Raw genomic sequence first — 20054 nt, 5'->3', positions numbered from 1 at the left:
TTGACCACTGGGAGACAGTCACGGACAGAGGACTGTTCTCAAGGGATGGACTCCACCTGAGTAGAGAGAGTAATAGACTTCTAAGAGGGATGTTGGCACAACTCATTAAAATAACTTTTAACTAGGAATTCGGGGGAGGTGGTTGGGAGCTCAGTTCCCACTAGGCTTTGTAGCTGCACAGCAGCCTAGTAAGTGCAGGAGCTCAGGCTGCGGCAGGGAGAGATGCCTCTTTCCCCAGCCCTGGACCTGCCACTTCTCCCTGCCCGCTAGGGTGACCAGATGTCCCGATTTTATAGGGACAGTCCCAATTTTGGGGGCTTTTTCTTATATAGGCACCTATTTGCCCCCACCGTCTGTCCTGATTTTTTACACTTGCTATCTGGTCACCCTACTGCCCCCTCCAACCCAGCCCCAGACCTTCCGAGGCCGGGGGAGAGGCACCTATCCCGCAGCCCCAGCCCTGGACCTGCCTTGGTGGAGAGAGGTGCCTCTCCCCCCAAGCTCAGGTGCTGCTGCAGGGAGAGAGAGCTGGGGGGGAGTCCTCTCTACCCGCCGTAGCAGGTCAAGGGCTGGATAGGTGCCTCTCCCCCATCCACTGCAGGTCTGGGGCTGGGTTGGGGCGGCCAGCCTGCACCCTAAACCCCTCATCCCCAGCCCCATCCCAGAGCCTGCACCCCCAGCCAGAGCCCTCATCCCCCCCGCACTCCTACCTTCTGCCCCAGCCCTGAGCCTCCATCCCCAGACAGAGTCCTCACCGCCCTGCACCCCAACCCTCTGCCCCAGCCCTGAGCCCCCTCCCTCACCCCAAACCTCTTGCCCACCTCTGCCACATGAATTTTGTTATGTGCACCAATATGGAGGTGATGTGTCACATATCACGTGTCATATTGGTACACATAACAAAATTCATTCCACATGCGTGGGAAAATTAGAGGGAACATTGGTTGGGAGATGCTCATGTAATCTCCATGTCTGATTCTAATATTGAGCAGGAGAAAAAGTAAAAGAGGATACCGTAATGGAGAAAGGAAGGTTGTACATTCTCCTATCCTATCTGTATGGAATTGCAAATATAGTAGTTGTATTTAAGAAAGGGGGAAAACATGATCTGGAAAACTACAGGCCCATTGACCTCACTTCTATGCCAGATCTTAGAACAAATTTTGAAAAAAAGAGTAATTAAAGAAATAGAGGTAAATGGTAATTGGGATAAAACACAACATAGTTTTATTAAAGGTAGATCCTGCCAGACCAACCTAATGTCTTTCTTTAGCTATATCTATACTGCACACCTTACAATGGCATGGCTGTGCCACTGCAGCTGTGCCTTTGTAAGGTGCGCTGGGTAGCCCTTTATCGCCGGGAGAGAGTGCTCTTGGCAACAAAATAAAACCACCTTCAATGAGGGGCGGGAGCTTCATTTCCAGGAGTGTGGCTCTCGCTGACAAAGTGCTGTTCACATCGGTGCTTTTTCTCATTAAACTTTTATCATTCGGGAGGGGGGGTGTTTTTTCACACCCCTGAGTGACAAAAGTTTTAACGACAAAGTGCCAGTGCAGAGAAAGCCTTTGTAAAGATAACTGATTTTCTAGACAAAGGAAATGCGGTAGATCTAATCTAACAGGATGTCAGTAAAGCATTTGACAATTTCATATGGGAAATTATTAGTGAAACTGGAGAAGATGGGGATTAATTTTGGAATCAAAAGGTGAGTAGGAAACTGGTTAAAAAGGGAGAATACAATGGGTCATGCAATGCCAGGCTAGAGGGAGATTACTAGCAGAGCTCCTCAAGGATTGGTCTTGGAACCAATCTTATTTAACATTTTCATAATGACCTTGGCACAAAAAGTGGGAGTGTGCTAATAAAATTGTGGATGACACAAAGTTGGGAGATAATGCCAATACCGAGGAAGATTGGAATATCATACCAGAAGATTTGGACAACCTTGAAAACCAGAGTAATAGAAATGGGATGAAATTTAATAGTGCAAAGTACAAGGTCATGCACTTAGGGACTAACAAGAATTTTTGCTATAACTTGGGGACTTATCCGTTGGAAATGACAGAGGAGGAGAAAGACCTGCGTGTATTGATGAATCACAGGATGACTATGAGCTGCCAGTGTGATGTGGCTGTGCAAAAGGCTAATGCAATTCTAGGAAGTGTCAGGCGAGATATTTCCAGTAGAGACAGGGAAGTGTTATTACTATTGTACAAGGCAGTGGTGAGACCTCATCTGGAGTATTGTGTGCAATTCTGGTCTCTCCTGTTTAAGAAAAATTAATTCAAACTGGAACGATTGCAAAGAAGGGCTACCAGGATGAGCAGAGGAATGGAGAACCTACCTTACAAGAAGAGAATTAAGGAGCTTGGCTTGTTTAGCCTAACAAAACGAAGGATGATGGGAGATATGACTGCTGTCTATAAATACATCAGAGGTATAAATACCAGAGAGAGAGAGAAGTTATTTAAGATAAGGGCCAATGTTGGCATAAGAATAAATGGATATAAATTGGCCATCAACAAATTTAGGCTTAAAATTAGATGAAGATTTCTAACCATCATAGGAGCGAAGCTCTGGAACAGCCTTCCAAGGGGGGTGATGGAAGCAAAAACCTAACTTGTTTCAAGACAAAGCTTGATAATTTTATGGAGGATAATGTTATGCTGAGGTCACCTACAATGGCATATGACTAGAGATGGGACTATAGAAAGGGGGGGCTCAGAGTTAAAGTGAATTCTTTCCCAGGTGTCTGGCTGGTAGGTCTCACCATATTTGGGTTCGGGAAGGAATTTTCCCCCAGGTCAGATTGGCAGAGATCCTGGGGTGGGAGTTTCCTTCCTCTGCAGTTGAACTAGAATAAATGGTGGATTCTCTGTAACTTGAAGTCTTTAAAGGAATTTAAAGTAAGTCTTGAGGACTTCAATAACTCAGCCAGAGATAATGGCTAATGACAGGAGTGGGTGGGTGAGGTTCTTGGCCTGCGATATGCAGGAGGTCAGACTTGATGACCATGATGGCTTCTTCTGGCCTCAAAGTCTGAATCCAAGTTACAGAACATTCATGGGGGACATGTCTAAACTTGATCTACACATGAACAAAGTAAAAACATATTGTACTAGTTGCAAGCCACTTTACTGTCTATACTCAGAGGCTCACAAGACTACAGAAATGACTACTTTTGTTTTTGGTTTTTTATTGATGTGATCTTTGGAGGTGGGATATTCAAACACACATGAATAAATGGAGGTTTAAGATATAATTGCCATCAAGTTGAATGTAGGGCCTTGCTTCGTTCAGCTAAAAAGACAATTCTGCATAAAAGCAACTTGTTTGCTGAGTTCTCATCCACATAAGCTCTAGCTTGCATTTTACATTTGACAGTATTGCCAGGGCTTTGGAGAAATGAATCAGAGTTGTTGGGAGCCCATAAAAGTATGAATAGTTAAGAAGAGTACCTTTGGATACCTCTCCAAGATGAATTTTATTCCCCTCAACTTTCTGAGTTTCATCCATCTCTAATTATTGTCAAATATATCGGATGGGAGAGAGCTGCTTAAATGTTGTCATTTGTAACAAACCAAAATATATCAGCTATAGTCCCAAAACACAGACTCAGATCCAAGTTCAAGTCCAGATTCTTAATCCTTCCTGGAAATTTCAGGGGTGATCAATTCAATTCATTATCGGGACAGGCCCTAACGATGAAATTCACACTCAGGTCAGGGTCCAGATTTAAACCACCCACTGTTCAGAGGTATTTGCATTGAGGTTTCTAGTTCCAGCCCCTCTTTAAATTTGAATGATACCAATGAAAACACAGAAGATATAGGTTCATTCCATAAGCATTTCATAGGAACTAGTCTGGTATAATTCAGGCTGAACAAATACATAATCCCCAATATTATAACATGCTCCTAAAATTGTATCATTGCTAATACTTGAAGGGACTTGAAATGAGTATGGGAATGCTTTTTTAAAGCAGCATATGTACAGCAAAGTATTACCTGGTGTACCAGGAATGTCCTGTTTTCTTATGTATGTCGCCTGCCAACATTCTACATTACAATCTACATTTCATAACTGTTCACTATTATCAGCTTCTCAGTTTCATCTCTTGGATCAGCAGCAGTTTCTTAAAAGTATTTATTTTCTTTACTAACTTAGTAAAGGGCTGTCACAGCAAATTGGAGTGTAGCAGCAAACTGGCCCACTGGAATACTGAAAATGCTGTCTCCCCCTGGACCTTTTACATTCCTGTTGAATCATAAGCATTAGGTGGAGGCCAGCTTTCAGACTTAAGAAGGGATGATGGGGAGGGACTTCCCTGCGTTTGATGGAATTCACCTCCTTCTCCGATATATTGTTAAATCATCTCTGCTAGAGATGATTTTTAACCTTTGTGGCTCATAAAAGTACCTCTGAAGAGCAAATAATTTGTCTTTGAAATGCACCAGATTGCACCAAGTGGCAGGTATGTTAACAAAAATATTCCCAGGGAAGATACCTCCAATTCTCCTTAACAAGAGGTGAAATTCTCACACTCGCTCCCACCCCTTTACATAGGATAAAAGAGCCAGAACAGGGCAGAGAGGCCCTACAAGCCCCATATGCGGCTGGGGAGGATTCCCCTGGCATAGGCACTGCAGAAGACAGCTGTAAATTCTCTCAAGGACTTCCTTGCAAGCACCAGTGTAGGAATCAGTGCTGATTTTAGGAGGGTCATGCAAGGGAATTTCCACAGCACTGTGGAGATTCTGGGCACCAGTGTGGTCCACAGATCAGCCCAAAAGGGCTGCTATAACTTGGACAGGCTCAGGGGTTCTCTATGTCATGCCAGGGACCAATCCAGGTACTGCAGCAGCCCCAGATTAGGAGGGCGCACCATAGTCCCACCTCTTCTGGGCTGCGAGTCCAATGCCGCACCTCTTAGAGAATCTCACCCAAGATTTTCATTTTTCTCCTCCCACGCAGAGCAAATTATTCACATTCTATGAGTGGCATTGAAATTGTCTTCCTTTAACTGTAGATGGTCTCAACAAGCAAACAAAAACTTTGTAATTAATTCGAAGAGATCCAGTGCATGATCCAGCAATGCAGGTTGGAATCTCTCTACTTGTCACCATAGAATTGAGCATCCTCCAGGTAAACTCAATTAGCAACTCAAAAGTCCTTGGTTCAACTTCATGGAGTCTTGTTCTTTTCCCTTTTGGGGAGAATATGAGAGAAACAAGGCTAATGTATTTAACAGTATCCCCAGTAGAGGTCCTGTAGAATGACTCAGCAGAAAATAATACAGAAATAACCACCAGCCAGGTCATCTCCTCAAGGGATGATGTTTATGACAAGAAAACAATGTAAGTTAATATATGCAAAAAGGGAAACACAAAAATGCCCAACTCAGGGTTAAAGCAAATTCTGTTACCTCCAGATGTGCAACCCTATAATCCCAAGAGCATTCTCTCTCCTTTGTCTCACAAGTAGCCCGTAGTCTTTCCAATGAGCGCTTGTATAAGGGGAGGGAGAAATTTAGCTGAGGTCAACCCCTGTTCTCTGAGGAACAAGTAGTTCCCCTGTACCCTGTCACAATACTCTTTGGATATTAGTTTTTTTTCAGAGAGAACAAAAAATGTTGGATAAATAAGCAACATTCATCCCTTATAGAACTTGGATGCCAAATTCTCAGTTTCTGTAAATCAACATATCTCCACTGACTTCAATGGAGCTATGCCAATTTAACCAGCTCAGGATCTGGCCCTGGGAGTCTAAAACAGAGCAGGAACCTCCATCCCTGCATGACTGTATAAATGAAAAGGACACTAGAGCCTATCAAATGTTGCTATTATTTGTAATCCCCTCTTTAAACATGCATTTGGCAAGCAATTTACTGTGTTTATTACAAATACTCAACTTTCTGTAATAAGCATTTCAGTTCAGTAGTCTTGTTCCATACGGGATCACTTGATGAAAGTGGAATACTTGGTATATATCCATTCCTAAATTAGTCTGTCTGCTGGTCAGGTTTTTTTGTGGTTACACATAGTTTATTTATCAAAATAGCTCATGAGATTGCAAGGAAAGGTACTGCCTGACCTTTTCTTACACAGAAATGGTTCCAGAAACATTTAAGTGCAATTCAGGAAAAGAACTTGGCATGCCATCACCCATCACAGTTATTCATATAGGCTTAAGGCTAGGACTCACACAGAGAGAGAAAAAAAGTTAGAGCAGGGACAATCTTCCTAATCATGTACTTTTGGTATGCAATTTTACTCAGGAAACTTGTGGCTATTTAAAAAAAAAAAGCTCTAATAGAATGAAGAGTTTCAATGAAGAAAATGGGCATTGCCATTGTTATTACTTGGGATACTTATGGTGTTTCCTCTTCTAAAAGAAAATGGTTGTCATTTCTTTCTTTGCTGACTCTGCACTTAGTGGTCAACCATCAGAACTCTGGATTCTCACAATGTTTTTGAGGAAAATAATTTTTTTTAAATTTTTTAGTTCACAAGGACACTGAAGTGCCAGTGAATGATGTCCCTGAGCACGATCAATTCCCCTTTGAAATGTTGGAGTGCCAAAGAGGATGCAAACAGTTCTTGCACTCAGTGCTAAAGATGAAGGAGCTCAAACACAGCTGGTAGCAACTCTTTTATGGGATAGGCAGGAATATTGGGATATTCCTAAGAACTAGAAAATGATCAGCAGTACAAATCCAACCATGATTTTATGCCCTCCACTGGTTATTAAGGGAGAAAGCAGGACAGAAAAGTGAGCCATAATCCATTATTTATCAGGCATGGGTGGGACTGAAATATTCAGGTCCAGATTTCAAACACCTCAAAGCTCAGGGATGTAGCCCATTATAGGAATTGGAGATTGCTGCAAAATTGAGCGTTGGGTGTGGATTTCAAACAACCTGAAGTTTGGATATGTTCAGAGCTGGGGTTTGATTCAGGCCCATCCCTAATACCTATTGTATGTAGGGGTGGGTGAAGTAGTTATAACAATACTGCTCCACCTACACCTTGAATTTTCACCTTAAACTTGTATAAAATTCGGAACTATTTATTGGGGCTTTAAAAAGTTTGATTAAATTATTTTTCTATTATTTAGGGCTGCAGGTAGAAGCACCAAAACACCACCAAAGAGGCTCTTCTTGCACTATTTTCAACTTGACTGTTAGATGAAACTACCAAAAAATCTGATAAGAAAGCCAGAGACCAATGAGAGTTGTTAATTCAATTTGCTATTTTTCTCTCACATTTTAGCATCAAAATAATGTTGGGCTAGAGAGGACATTTGCCTGATGTATTCTAGCAGGAACAATAGAATTGTCTAATGTGAGATAAAACTTATTTTAGCAGGAGACACAGCTTTCTTAGGGGCCAGTTCAGGATTGATAAATGAACTCCTGCAAGAACCTCCTCAAACCACACTACTTTCCACTCCAAGTATAATATGCCTTTCAACCTTGCCTTCAAATAACAAAAGCACCTAATACATTTGACTTAAACCAAAGAAGTGGTGGGAGTGGCATAAGAATGTAAATAGACTAGACATGGATTAGCATTTGTGGACTTCGCAGGAGAAGCGCATCATTAGAAGGGCTATGAATGAGGATAGGGTTGGGGTCCAGCACATTGGGAACTCCAGAATAGTGAGAAGCATAGAAGGAGGAAAGAAGAGGAAATAGAAGAAAAAAAGGGACTGTTAGTCTGGCCCCATTTTAAGGCAATGTGTTATTTCCATCATGCTGTTTCCATCCTGGTTTTGCCAACTCAAGATATTTGGAGAAGCTTGGAATAAGCATCTGAACTTTTGAATGTTTAACCCAACCTGTAATTGCCAACCATTTGAAATTGGCCCCTCACAAACACTAACACACAAACAGCTTAGACATACATATTAAATGCAAGAGAGATGATTTTCAAAAAGGTCCAGTGCCAAAGAATACTGTTGAACCTGTCCAAAGAAGTTTTTTACATACACTGCACACTGGCAAATGGCTTCACTGGATCAAGGTTGCATATACAAATGTTCCATTAAAGCTGTCATAGCTAAATCTGAACTTACCAATCACATGAGAAAAGCTGTGCAAAACTCCAGCTGTTTCACTTTGCATGGGAGGTTGTTCTAGAATTTCCTTCTGTTTCAATTCATGTGGGTCCAGCCCAAACAAATCCAAAATCCCATAGCAAAACTCAGTTGAAACTTTGCTATTAATATCTGTTATTTGTATTTCAGGAGCCCAGCTGTGCTAGGTGCTTGTAACGGGGTGCACTCACCCCTCATGAGCGTCCCTTGGCTGAGTGCATGTGCCTGCTTTCTCTCTCAGACTGTCCCTGCTCTGGGATAGAGCAGTGCCCCAGGGCTCCCTCCCTGGAAACAATTCTTCACCCTCTTGGGCTTCCTGGCTCCAGCTCACTAGCTGGGCCACTATAGTTCAGTTCCCCCTCTGGGGTGCCTCAATGTCCATACACCACCCAGGCTCCTGCAGCTCCAGCACGGAACTGAACTGCCTCTGGCCCTACAGTTCTTCTTATACTAGGCTGCTGGGCCCCAATTGGCTGTGTCCCACACAACCACTCTAGGCAGCTTGGACAACCTCTCTACTGCCTTTTGGGGGGGCTGGTATGGCAGGGCACGAGGATTGCAGGGGGCCTCACAGTGTCTGGTATACCCTGTCACAGCGTTGTACAGACATGTAATAAAAAAGACCCCCTGCCTCACAGAGCTTACATTCTTGTGCTCCAGTTCTGCCAGGAGTTCCACATGGAGGTAAAGACTTGGGTTACTTACATAGCCTCATATCAGACATTTATAACACGACTCATTTTTCATGATTTTCATGCACTTGTATATTGAATCCCAAGTCTGTTTGAAACTGGGTCCCAAATTCCACGGAGATATGACTGTGTTAAGGCCTATACTAGTGCAATATAAAAACAGCCACCATCATCATCATTCGCAGGAAAGATTGTGGAACCTTCGCAAGCCTTTCAAAGAACCTGGGCTGTATTTCAAGCTGTGTAGGAAACCCCCAAACCAACAGAATTTCACATTTGATTTCACTGTGAGCATTTCATACTACTCTTCATACAAGATGCCATTGGAATAAAGTGTAAACTAGACAAAAGGAAGGGGAAATAAACATGGTTGTATTTGTGTAAATGTTACTTTACACTCAATACTTCAACACTAAAATCAAGCTGTAATTACATTCTACGTACTATTGTTTATATAACACTGAAATAGGAAGTTTCTTTGCTGTTTGGTTATTTGGAAGGAAACTGCTTAAAAGTTTTTGCTTTTCCCATTTAATTAATTGCATCAGTCCTGATCCAAACAACCCCTTTTTTCATTCTTTTAACACAGCTGTCCCACTGGAAAGGAACTACATTATGGAATCTACAGTCTCCTTTTTTGTGTACATGCTTTTAACTTCAATTAATTTGCAAATAAAGCAGACTTTCTACAGTGGTGGCTTAGCTGTATCCCGGACACTCAAGCATCAGTTCAGTTGACCAAAACATCAGGAGAGATTTCACCAGAAATCACACAGTTTCCCATGCAGTTAAAGCATATACAGGGTGGTCAGATTTTTAGACCTTAGCATTAGGCTCACCACCAGCACAACATCAGGGAGAGACAGAAAGGGGAAGATAAGAAGACAGCTCAGCAAAACAGAGAACGAACAATGATGCTAAAGGACATTGTGCAGAATAACCCAACATTGTATCCCTCCTCCCTCCCCCAGCAAAAAAAAAAGAAAGTAAAGCTAACATTATGGAGCCTCGATATACAAATCCTAATAGCTCCATAGAGATTTTTGTAAACATATAAAGATCATGTAATGTATATAATTTGGAAGAGACACATGGAGGTATAGAATGGAGATTAATGGATGGATAACTATATGTTCACCAATATGACAATTCATAAAATCCAAGAATGTTAAGCACAAAGTAAAATTCTTCTTTCTTAATTAATGTCTATTTTCTTGTACTAACAAAAGGTCAGACTATCTTACCTCATGGTAATACCGCATATAGCACAGTATAGTAGTTCTGAGATTCACATGAGTTTCTAGTTGGTCTCAGAGAAACTTAGACTAATGACAAACTGCTTTGGCACCTGACAAACATGGAGTCATTACCGCAAGCTTCGGCTGGATTTCTGTCTTCCATAAATGTGTGGTCCCAACATACTGCCATTCCTACACAAGTTGTTAGTGAAAGCTAGAAAGAGAAGCAAAGGCAAGGTGGTGTCAGGTGGAACTTTGAAAACCAAATAAATACTGAGACTTGTGACCCACATGAAATATAAGTGAAGCAAATTGTGGAAACAAGTCAAATAATGCAAAAAAAATACCAGGAGAGCTAAGAGAAAATTCTGACAAATAAATTGATATTGTGACAATGAGAACTGGCTGGGGAATAGTACAAATTACATGTGAATATGGCAGCCCTTTTGTAATTAACAGAAACAGTGACCACATCAGCACTGTAGCTATGCTACTGTAACCCCATAGGGTAGACGCAGACTACAGCGATAAAAGGGTTTTTTCCATCGCTGTAATAGCTTCACCTCTCCAAGCAATGGTAGCTAGGTTGACAGAAGCATTTTTCCATCAACCTATTTGCAGTTGGGTCGATATAATGGATTTTTCACATCCCTGAGCACCGCAGCTATGTCAACCTACATTATTAAGTGTAGACCAGGCCAATGGAAAAACCTATCTCAAAGACCGGTATTTTCACACCAATATTGAGTTTGAGCTCATTGAAGTCCATAGTACTGCTTATTTGTGAAAAGGCTGCAGGGCTTGGCCCACCGCATGTATAGTATTACATTGCTGAAAACAGCCGAACCAATGCAGTATTGCAAGTTATATGCCGTTCAGACAAAGCCAGTTTTTGATTTTGAAGCAGAAGCTGCAGTGACAGTATTAGTTCTTCTGGCAGGAGAGGTGAAAGTGGCATTAGTGTAAACATTAATCATAATAAAGCAATACAGATCATAAAAAATTTGCAACAATAAATATCCTTTAAACAGCAGGGGTGAATTCCTGGCCCTACTGAAAAAGTGATTTCCATAAAGCCCAGTTTCCACCCAAGATATACAAAGGATTGTATAGCTGTAGGATGAGATTATCATAAACTCTGTGTTACACCAACTCTGTTCCCACTGAAGTTAATGGGAGTTTTATTACTGACTTCTGGGGGGTGGGGCAGGCAGTGGGAGCCAGTATTGAGCATTTTGAAAATCCCACCTATTTCTGAGGTGATAACAATCATATGTTACCCTGGCCTTTAGTAGCAGAGAAGTACTGATGTACTGATACAGCAATCGTAATGTACTGGCTAGTTTATTACAATATTCAATGCAAAAGGCTAGGCAGATGCAATATTGTTCAAAACTCACCAGGCTGGAGCACCCCATTGTGGGGAGGGCTGGTATGGCAGCACTTCTACCTCAGTTTTCCCACAACAATTATTAGCCTATGCTGGCCACAGAGGTGAATTGGCCTTCTAGCCAAGCTACTTTAAAGCATTCAACCCCTTAAAGAAGTCCAAGTCCAAAACAACAACAAAGCAAAAGAGTCTTCATCCCCGCTGGGCTGAACCTTAAGACCCTTCCTTGCTGGTGGGCCCCTTGGTGGCAAAAATGTGTCCCAATGCCCACGAACCTGAACCTGGCCTCTGCTCAACCCAGCAATCCAATCCAGGCACACCTTCTTACTAAGGACTCAGGCCAGCCACAGTTGTCAAACTACTCCTGACCCTCAACCAAGCTTCTTGCCCCAGGTAAAAGGAGTTTGTCATCTCTCCTCCTCAGTCAACCCCCAGCTGCTAGGCATTCTTCCTCCTATGTCCAACATCCAGCATAGGTATGACGGGGCAGGGCTAACTGAACAAGGCTAACTGGCCCCAGGCATCCTGGCCCTTAAAGGAGCAAGCCACCCTATTGCAAATATTATGGCTGAGAATAAGGGTTAGAGAGTTTCATAATAATCTATGTGCAAGTACCTGTGTATTCATATATACATGAAAATATACATGCAAATTATTGTTACACATTTAATTGGCCCATTATTAATCATTTGAACATACAATTGCACACACAATCACGGTATATTAATACACATGCCCAGTGTTTGACTTGTAATCATACATACTTTTTTCTGAAAAATTGGGGCTGAATGCACAAGTTTCAAGAAGTTGAAATGTACAGCTTCCAGAACCGTCAATCATTCTACTTGGGCATCTGTGGAATTTTTATGCAAATTACTTTTATGCTTTAACCAGTATGCACTGTGTCTGAGTTTATCTATGCCGATGACATCTGCTGCGGTACCCACTTGCGCTCTTTCACCGAATTGGAGAACACCTTAAATGCCAACCTAGCCAAGATGGCAGCCTACTGTAGCAGCTGGTGCTTTCAACCCAGTGTGACCACGCAGTTTCGAGTGTCTTCCACCTTCATAATGCAAGCACTAAAAGTAAGTTAAAGGTCTTCCTCAATGGAAAACGACTGAAACACGAGGCAAAACCGGTCTACTTTGGTGTCACACTGGACTGCTCTTTGACTTTCCACAACCATCTAAAAAAGACTGCTACCGAAGTCAGGACCAGGTATAATCTTAGCCGGTTAGACATGGGCCACTGAGTGGTGTCATTTGCCTTATACTAAATCGGTCAACATCCAATTAAACTCGACCATGATTATCATCACATGTACCCTGTGCCACACTCCTAACCCATGCCTACCTGATCTGAGCAACATAGTCCCTCCACACATTCATTGCATAGATTCTACAGCCAGACCGGTGGAAAAACTACTTGCCAATCCAGGTCCGAATCTGTCAGCAGCAATGCTATGGAGCGATGAGTGGTCAGGTAACGACATTTGGAATGGTTTCCATGTCACTGATCCACTGGGATTTGACCTTTGGACTCTGCTGAACAGATTTTGAATTGGCTAAGGAATATACACAACCAAACTCTACACATGGGGTCTGTGTGATGACCCACTTTGTCATCGTGGACTATATCAGTCAATGGCGCATGTTGTCGATGAGTGTCAACATGGTGGCCTTAGATCCCTTTTATTCTGCTGAAGAAGCTGTTGTCAGGTGGCGTGGCAAATGCATATAAAGTTCACCTACTGAAATAACACACAACAAACTTTCTTAAATGTAGCTGTGTTTATTACATAGTGAACCAGTTACACCCTTAAGCCCATATGACCTATACTGCATTGGTGCCCTTTCTTCTAGAGGAACATTACCACATTCACTTATCTGACCCACAAGGCATCCCTACTTTCTCCAATCTGACTCCAGCTTCAGTGGGACATAGGAGAGATTAGATTCTCTAGCTACCTTCCTACACTTGAAGTCAATCTTCATCTCCAACTTCAGGCTTCTTGGGGATACAGGCAGGAAACAGCTAGAGGGGTGGGAGTCACAAATACATGGCAATTGCGGGACCAAGTCATACTTACAGATAACACTGTTCAGAACTCTGTTTATACCCAGGTTCATTGCAAATATAGCTGGGGCATCACATCTTGGTGTATGGATAAAAAGGTTTATTACAGTCCTCATGATACAACTTGCAAACACTGGTATTTCCACTATTTCTAAATCAACTTGCTTTAAGCTGTTCAGCTCTGATGAAGGCTAAGGGCCTTTTTATAATAAAAAAGCATCTGAAAATATTACAAACACGGAAAGAATACTGTTTTGTTCCCACAGTGATGACTCAAAAAACAGAATTTTACAAACTTTTCAGAAAAAAACAAATTACCTCTGAGCTGAAAATAAACATGAGAAATTTCAAACCAAAGAGTCATTTTGTTCAAAAAGTTGTATTCCCATCAGAACATGGTTTATTTTAAAAGTTCCTTCTCATTCACAGCAATAGCACCACGATTCCATAATATAGTTCGTCTAGTTAAAGCTTATGTGGGCCATGAAAATCAAGGCAATGACAGCATTTATGAGGGTCAGAAGCAACTAAACCAGGAGGCAGATGAGGAAGATGCGGAGAGACAATTTGAGTCCTCCACAAAATAAAGACCTAGGCAAGGGGACAAAATTGCTGAAGGGTAGAAAGAGCCAGTAATGCAGAAACAAAAAGTCATTTTTTAATAAAAAGAAAAGGAAAATTGTACATGACCGTAGAATAGCCCTTACAATTGCCACTGACAGTTGCAGCAAACTCTGACTGAGAGGAAAATAGAGATTAATTTCCAATGATTGCTATACTTAGTCCCAGAGCAAACCAAATCCATTAACCCCTTTTGCCTAGTAAATTCATTTACAGGGTGACATTGCTGATAAAGCTAGAATTTTAAGGTCTGATCCTGTTGAGGACTTTGTAGAATCAGGATATTAGTCTGTAGGCTTTACAGACAAGTGCACTGGCTTATGCTAAACAAGTTTAGTTCAAGCCATTGGTATACATACATTACCTACAGTTCTTTATATTCTCCCACCTTCAGTTTCAGCTTACCCTTGGGGCTCTGCACAGGAGGTCATAAATTGGGCATCAAATGTGATATTTTCCATCCAACCACTAGAAGCTAACAATTATCGCCTTAAGTAAATATGTACCCATGCCAAAGACTAAATTAATTTACCAAGCGAAGCTAGTGTTGGTGGAGTGGGCCCAGCGTCTCATGGCTTTGCCTCGTGAACTAATGAAGCAGCTTTGCAACCCCCAGCCAAGAGAGACTTTTTTTTATATAGCATATGCATTACACAATGTGTGCAATATTTTCCACATTCAAAGAGGAGACTATTTATAAGCTGCCTATGTTAAAATGGTTTCTTGTTACAAGGAAACAGAGAGCCAGGTTAAGCCTGGAAATTGAGTTTTTTTCTCTCTCAGTGAAACATTCAGTGACATTTTCTTCATTCCCCCAAAAATTCTTTTCCAGACAGTTTGTTCTATTTCCTGGAACTAATATGGATGAGGGATAAAAGACCACAATTCCCAGAACCTCTCCATCCTGCTCAGCCTCCAGTTCCCATTGAAAGACCCAATGAAAATCAAATTCAAGGAACTGAATCTGCTTCCAAAAAAACCCAGAGGAAAATGCTGCTGGCTGGCTGCTATCCTAAAAAGATAGATTCTCACTTTCAGCCGGGGAGGTGTTTGTTTCACCACAGGGATTTCAAATGGTTTGGTGTTTTGCAACTAAGTTTCATAATCCAGTTTGAATTCCCCACCCCCCACCCCTTTTTTTTTTTGGTAATGCAAACTTCAGTTTTTACTGCCATGTCCAAAAGAATGACACCTGCCAGTAATAGTGGGCCAGATCAGACCTGCTGTGAGTGCAGCTTGAATTGAAACAGATGGGGAGCAACCTGACCGTATCATTCTCCCCTTCCCCACACCCCCATTCTTGGGGCCAGGTTGCATTAATTGAGGATTGCCACCTCATGGGCTCTATGATTTGAAAACTAGGATGAACTGGTGAGGAGATGGGCAGTGAGAGGGATATTTGAGGGGAATGTAGACAGGGCAGGAAGGAAACGGGAGCGGGGGAATGTAGGAGAGGCATAAGGCGTAGACTGAGGGGAATGAGAGGGAAAATATGCACGTAGGGAAGCAAATGAGAATCAGGAAACTGTCAGGAAATATAGAGGGAGCTTGTGAATAAGGTGGAGATTGGTTGGGACTGGAAGGGATACAGGGAAGGAAAGGAAGACTGGGAAGATGGAGAAGGAGGTGAAAGAAGAACAGAAGATGAGGATGACAGCTCCTTAGCCCAAAAGGAGTGGGTAAGTGGTGCCACCCAATTAGAGCAGCCAAGTGAGGCCCTCTCTTTGGATGCACCTAGAAGCTGAATTTTGAACATGACTTGATCACACACAAGTTGGGGTGAGTGATGCTTCCCTCTACAAACCAAAAGAATCGCCAAAATAACGGACTTTTACAAAAAAATCTCTTGATTTTTAAGTCAGTCTCTTGATTCTTGGGGGTCTGACCATGATTCTTGAATGCTTGGGTTTGGCAATACTGTGGTGAAGAGTGCTGATTAAAGAGAGCCGAACAATGTGGCCACCTTCTTGCAAGGCCAAAAGAGTAATGCCTAGAGCAGCTTTATGTAGTAATGCAACTCTCAAACACCAGGGCATTTTTAGGCTAAAATAAAGGCCACAGTCCCTCACCGTTTGCAGGTACCACGCTCTATCCTTAGTTAAAACCAGATTCTGACACTGTTACTCAAATTGAGTAGCACCTTACTCCACAGATATCCCCAATGATATCAGTGGAACTGCTTGCTGACTAAGGTGCTATTCAACACAAGGATGTCAGAATCTACCCCTAAGTGTCTGCTACTCACTGTAGTAATAACTTATGACAAACCCTCTGCACATTGGAGTTCCACACACAGAGGGCTTCCCTGCAAGAAGTCACATTACTTTGCCAGGGTATCATATGTTGTATTCTTGCTGCTTTCTTATTCCTCTCATTTCCACAGGCCATTCCCCCATTTCAGCTTTATGAGGATCTTCTGCAGGAGACTGTTTCAGTGTTGTAACTTGGCATGGCATCATACTAAAAAACATAATAAGAGGACCAAAAAAAAAATGCCACCATGGCTAAACCACAAAAGTAAAAGCAGCGGTTAGAGGCAAAAAGGCATCCTTTAAAAATTGTAAGTCAAATCCTGCTGAGAAAAATAGAAAGTAGCATAAACTCTGGCAAGTCAGCTGTAAAAGTATAATTAAGCAGGCTGGAAAAGAATTTGAAGAGCAACTAGCAAAAGACTCAAAAACTAACTACAAAAACGGTACATCAGAAGCAGGAAGCCTGCCAAACAATCAGTGGCACCACTGGACTATTGAGGCGCTAAAGGAGCACTCAAGGAAGATGAGGCCACTGCGGAGAAGCTAAATGAATTCTTTACATCAGCCTTCACTGCAGAGGATGTGAGAGCTTCCCCCACACCTGAGCCATTCTTTTTAGGTGACAAATCTGAGGACCGGTCCCAGATTGAGGTGTCAATAAATGAGCTGTTGGAACAAATGGATAAATGAAACACTAATAAGTCCCCTGGCCCAGATGGTATTCACGCAAGAGTTTGGAAGGCACTTAAATATGAAATTACAGAACTACTAACTGTGGTATGTAACCTATCATTTAAATCAGTTTCTGTACCAGATGACTGGAGAACAGCTAATGTGACACCAATTTTTTAAAAAGACTCCAGAAGTGATCCTGGCAATTACAAGCCAGTAAGCCTAACTTCAGTACCAGGCAAATTGGTCGAAACTATAGTAAAGAACAGAATTATCAGACACATAGATTAACATGATTTGTTGAGGAAGAGTCAACATGGCTTTTGTAAAGGGCAATCATGCATCACCAATCTATTAGAATTCTTTGAGGGTGTCAACAAGCATGTGGAAAAGAGTGATCCAGTGGATATAGTGTACTTGGTCTGTCAAAAACCCTTTGACCAGGTCCCTCACCAAAAGCTCTTAAAGTAAGCAGTCATGGATCAGTAACTGGTTAAAAGACAGGAAACAGAGGGTAGAAATAAAGGGACAGTTTTCACAATGGAGAGAAGTAAGTAGTGGTGCCCCTCAAAGATTGGTACTGGGACCAGTGCTGTTCAACATATTCATAAATGATCTGGGAAAAGGGGTATATAGCGAGATGGCAAAATTTGCAGACAGTGCACAATTGCTCAGAATAATTAAGTTCAAAATAGATTGTGAAGAAGTTACAAAGGGATTTCACAAAATTGGATGATGAAATTCTATGTTGACAAATGAAAAGTAATGCACATTATAAATCATAATCCCAGCTATACATACAAAATGATGAGATCTAAATTAGCTGTTACCATTCAAGAAAGAGATCTTGAAGTCATTGTGGATAGTTGTCTGAAATAGCCACTTGATGTGCAGAATGTTAGGAACCACTAGAAAAGGATAGATAAGATAGAAAATATCATAATGCCACTATATAAATCTAGTGTACACCCACCCCTTTCAAGTTCAAGTTGACCCATCTCAAAAAAGATATATTACAATTGAAAGAGATACAAAGAAAAGAAACAAAAATTATTAAGGGACTGGAACAGCTTCCATATGAGGAGAGATTTAAAAGAATGGGAGTCATTTCTTTTCCAAGATGAATAATAAGGGGAGAGGGATATGATAGAGGTCTATAAAATCATGACTGGTGTGGAGAAAGTGAATCAGGAAGTTTTATTTACTCCTTAACTTATCACAAGAACCAGGGGTCACCCAATGAAATTAAAGGCAGCACGTTTAAAACAAAAGAAAGTACTTCTTCACAGAACTGGTGGAACTCATTTGTTGCGAAGGCCAAAACTATTAGATAAGAATTAGATAAGTTCATGGAGGATAGGCCCATCAATGGGTATCAGCCAAGATACCCCTCTACCCCGATATAACACGACCCGATATAACATGAATTCGGATATAACGCGGTAAAGCAGTGCTCCAGGGGGGTGGGGCTGCTCACTCCGGCGAATCAAAGCAAGTTTGATATAACGCAGTTTCACCTATAACGCAGTAAGATTTTTTGGCTCCCAAGGACAGCGTTATATAGGGGTAGAGGTGTAGTCAGGGATGCAACTTCATGCTCTGGGTGATCCCTAGCCTCTGACTGACAGAAGTTGGGAATAGATGACGGGATGTATTACTCGATAATTGCCCTGTTCTGTTCATTCCCTCTGAAGCACCTGGCACTGGCCACTGTTGGAGGACAGGGTACTGGGCTAGATGGATCATTGGTCTGACTCAGTATGACCATTCTTTGGATTTGGTTTGTGCCGGATGTTCTAAGGCAGTTTTTGTTAAATGGATACTGTGCTCTTCAGTGCACAAGAAAGGTAAACACCATGAACAGCTGAGAATCAATTTGAGTTGTTAATTCAACGTTGAGGGTAATCACTGATGGGCATGTTTTGAATGCTGTATTAATGATTTGTATTGCCAAATATTTAAATAAGGTCTATTTCCAAAGAAAAACTCCCACTTAGATCTCAAAACACATTTTCACAATAATTCTTCTCTCTCTTCTTCCTTTCATGTGCTGGAGTGAAAATTAATTATTCAGAATTTAGTGGATATGTAACCTCCCTTCCCCCCCCGGCCCCCCCCCCCCCCCGAATTTATAACATTACAGAGTGGCCATTATTTTCCAAGCTCTCAACTGACAATATTTTTTTCTTTTTGTGGTCTATGTCAGAGTGCTTGACTGTTTTGTGAATAGACTCCATATATATTTAGTGAGGGGGAAATAACCTTTTAGCTTGGCTGTTGGCATTTTCACTGCAATGCCAAATACTGTCTAGCATAGACTGAAATCACTTAGTGTCAATCAAGTTAACTAGATCAGCTCAGTGTTAATAATGAATTCAATCACATGGTCTCACAGAAAGAAGAGTGTGAGATAGTTTAATGGTATTTTCATGAGATACTTGTCTACTTAGCTCAGACTATAGGGCCCACAGCCCAGGTGGGCATCAGAATCTTAGGCCTGAACTAATTACTAAACTGAGATCTAGTAGGATTCCCTAAAAGAATGCACAGAATAAAGTCTTCAGGCTTTTAACAGATGTTACAGCAATGTATGATTTATATTTATACACACACACTCTGTAAACATACAGTAAGCCAGATTCTCAGCTGGTGTAATTCAGCATAACTCCATTGAAGCGATGCTGATTTGCATCAGCTGAGGGTCTGGCCCAATATTTTATTTTCAATACAAAAAATATGGTTAATGGCCAGCACTAATGATCACCTAATTGCAACCACTGAGGGCCATATATTTGTTTGTGAGCTTTACCAGTCTTTCACGGTAGAGCTAAGGGGACTTATGGAAATACAGTCCCGCATGCAACACAGCTTCCAGGACTAAAAGACCCTAAAATTCTTCTGACTGGAGCATTGGTTTTGGCTCCAACTGCCATAACAAAGAGAGCCCTCATATCCAGAAAGTAATCAGATGAAGCTAGGAAAGATCACCAGAGACCTTTAAAATGATTCA

This window comes from Malaclemys terrapin, chromosome 3 (genome assembly GCF_027887155.1).
Source record: "Malaclemys terrapin pileata isolate rMalTer1 chromosome 3, rMalTer1.hap1, whole genome shotgun sequence".
In the NCBI taxonomy this organism is placed as follows: Eukaryota; Metazoa; Chordata; order Testudines; family Emydidae; genus Malaclemys; species Malaclemys terrapin.
The sequence above is the reverse complement of the archived record's forward strand: the minus strand, read 5'-3'. Positions refer to the sequence as shown.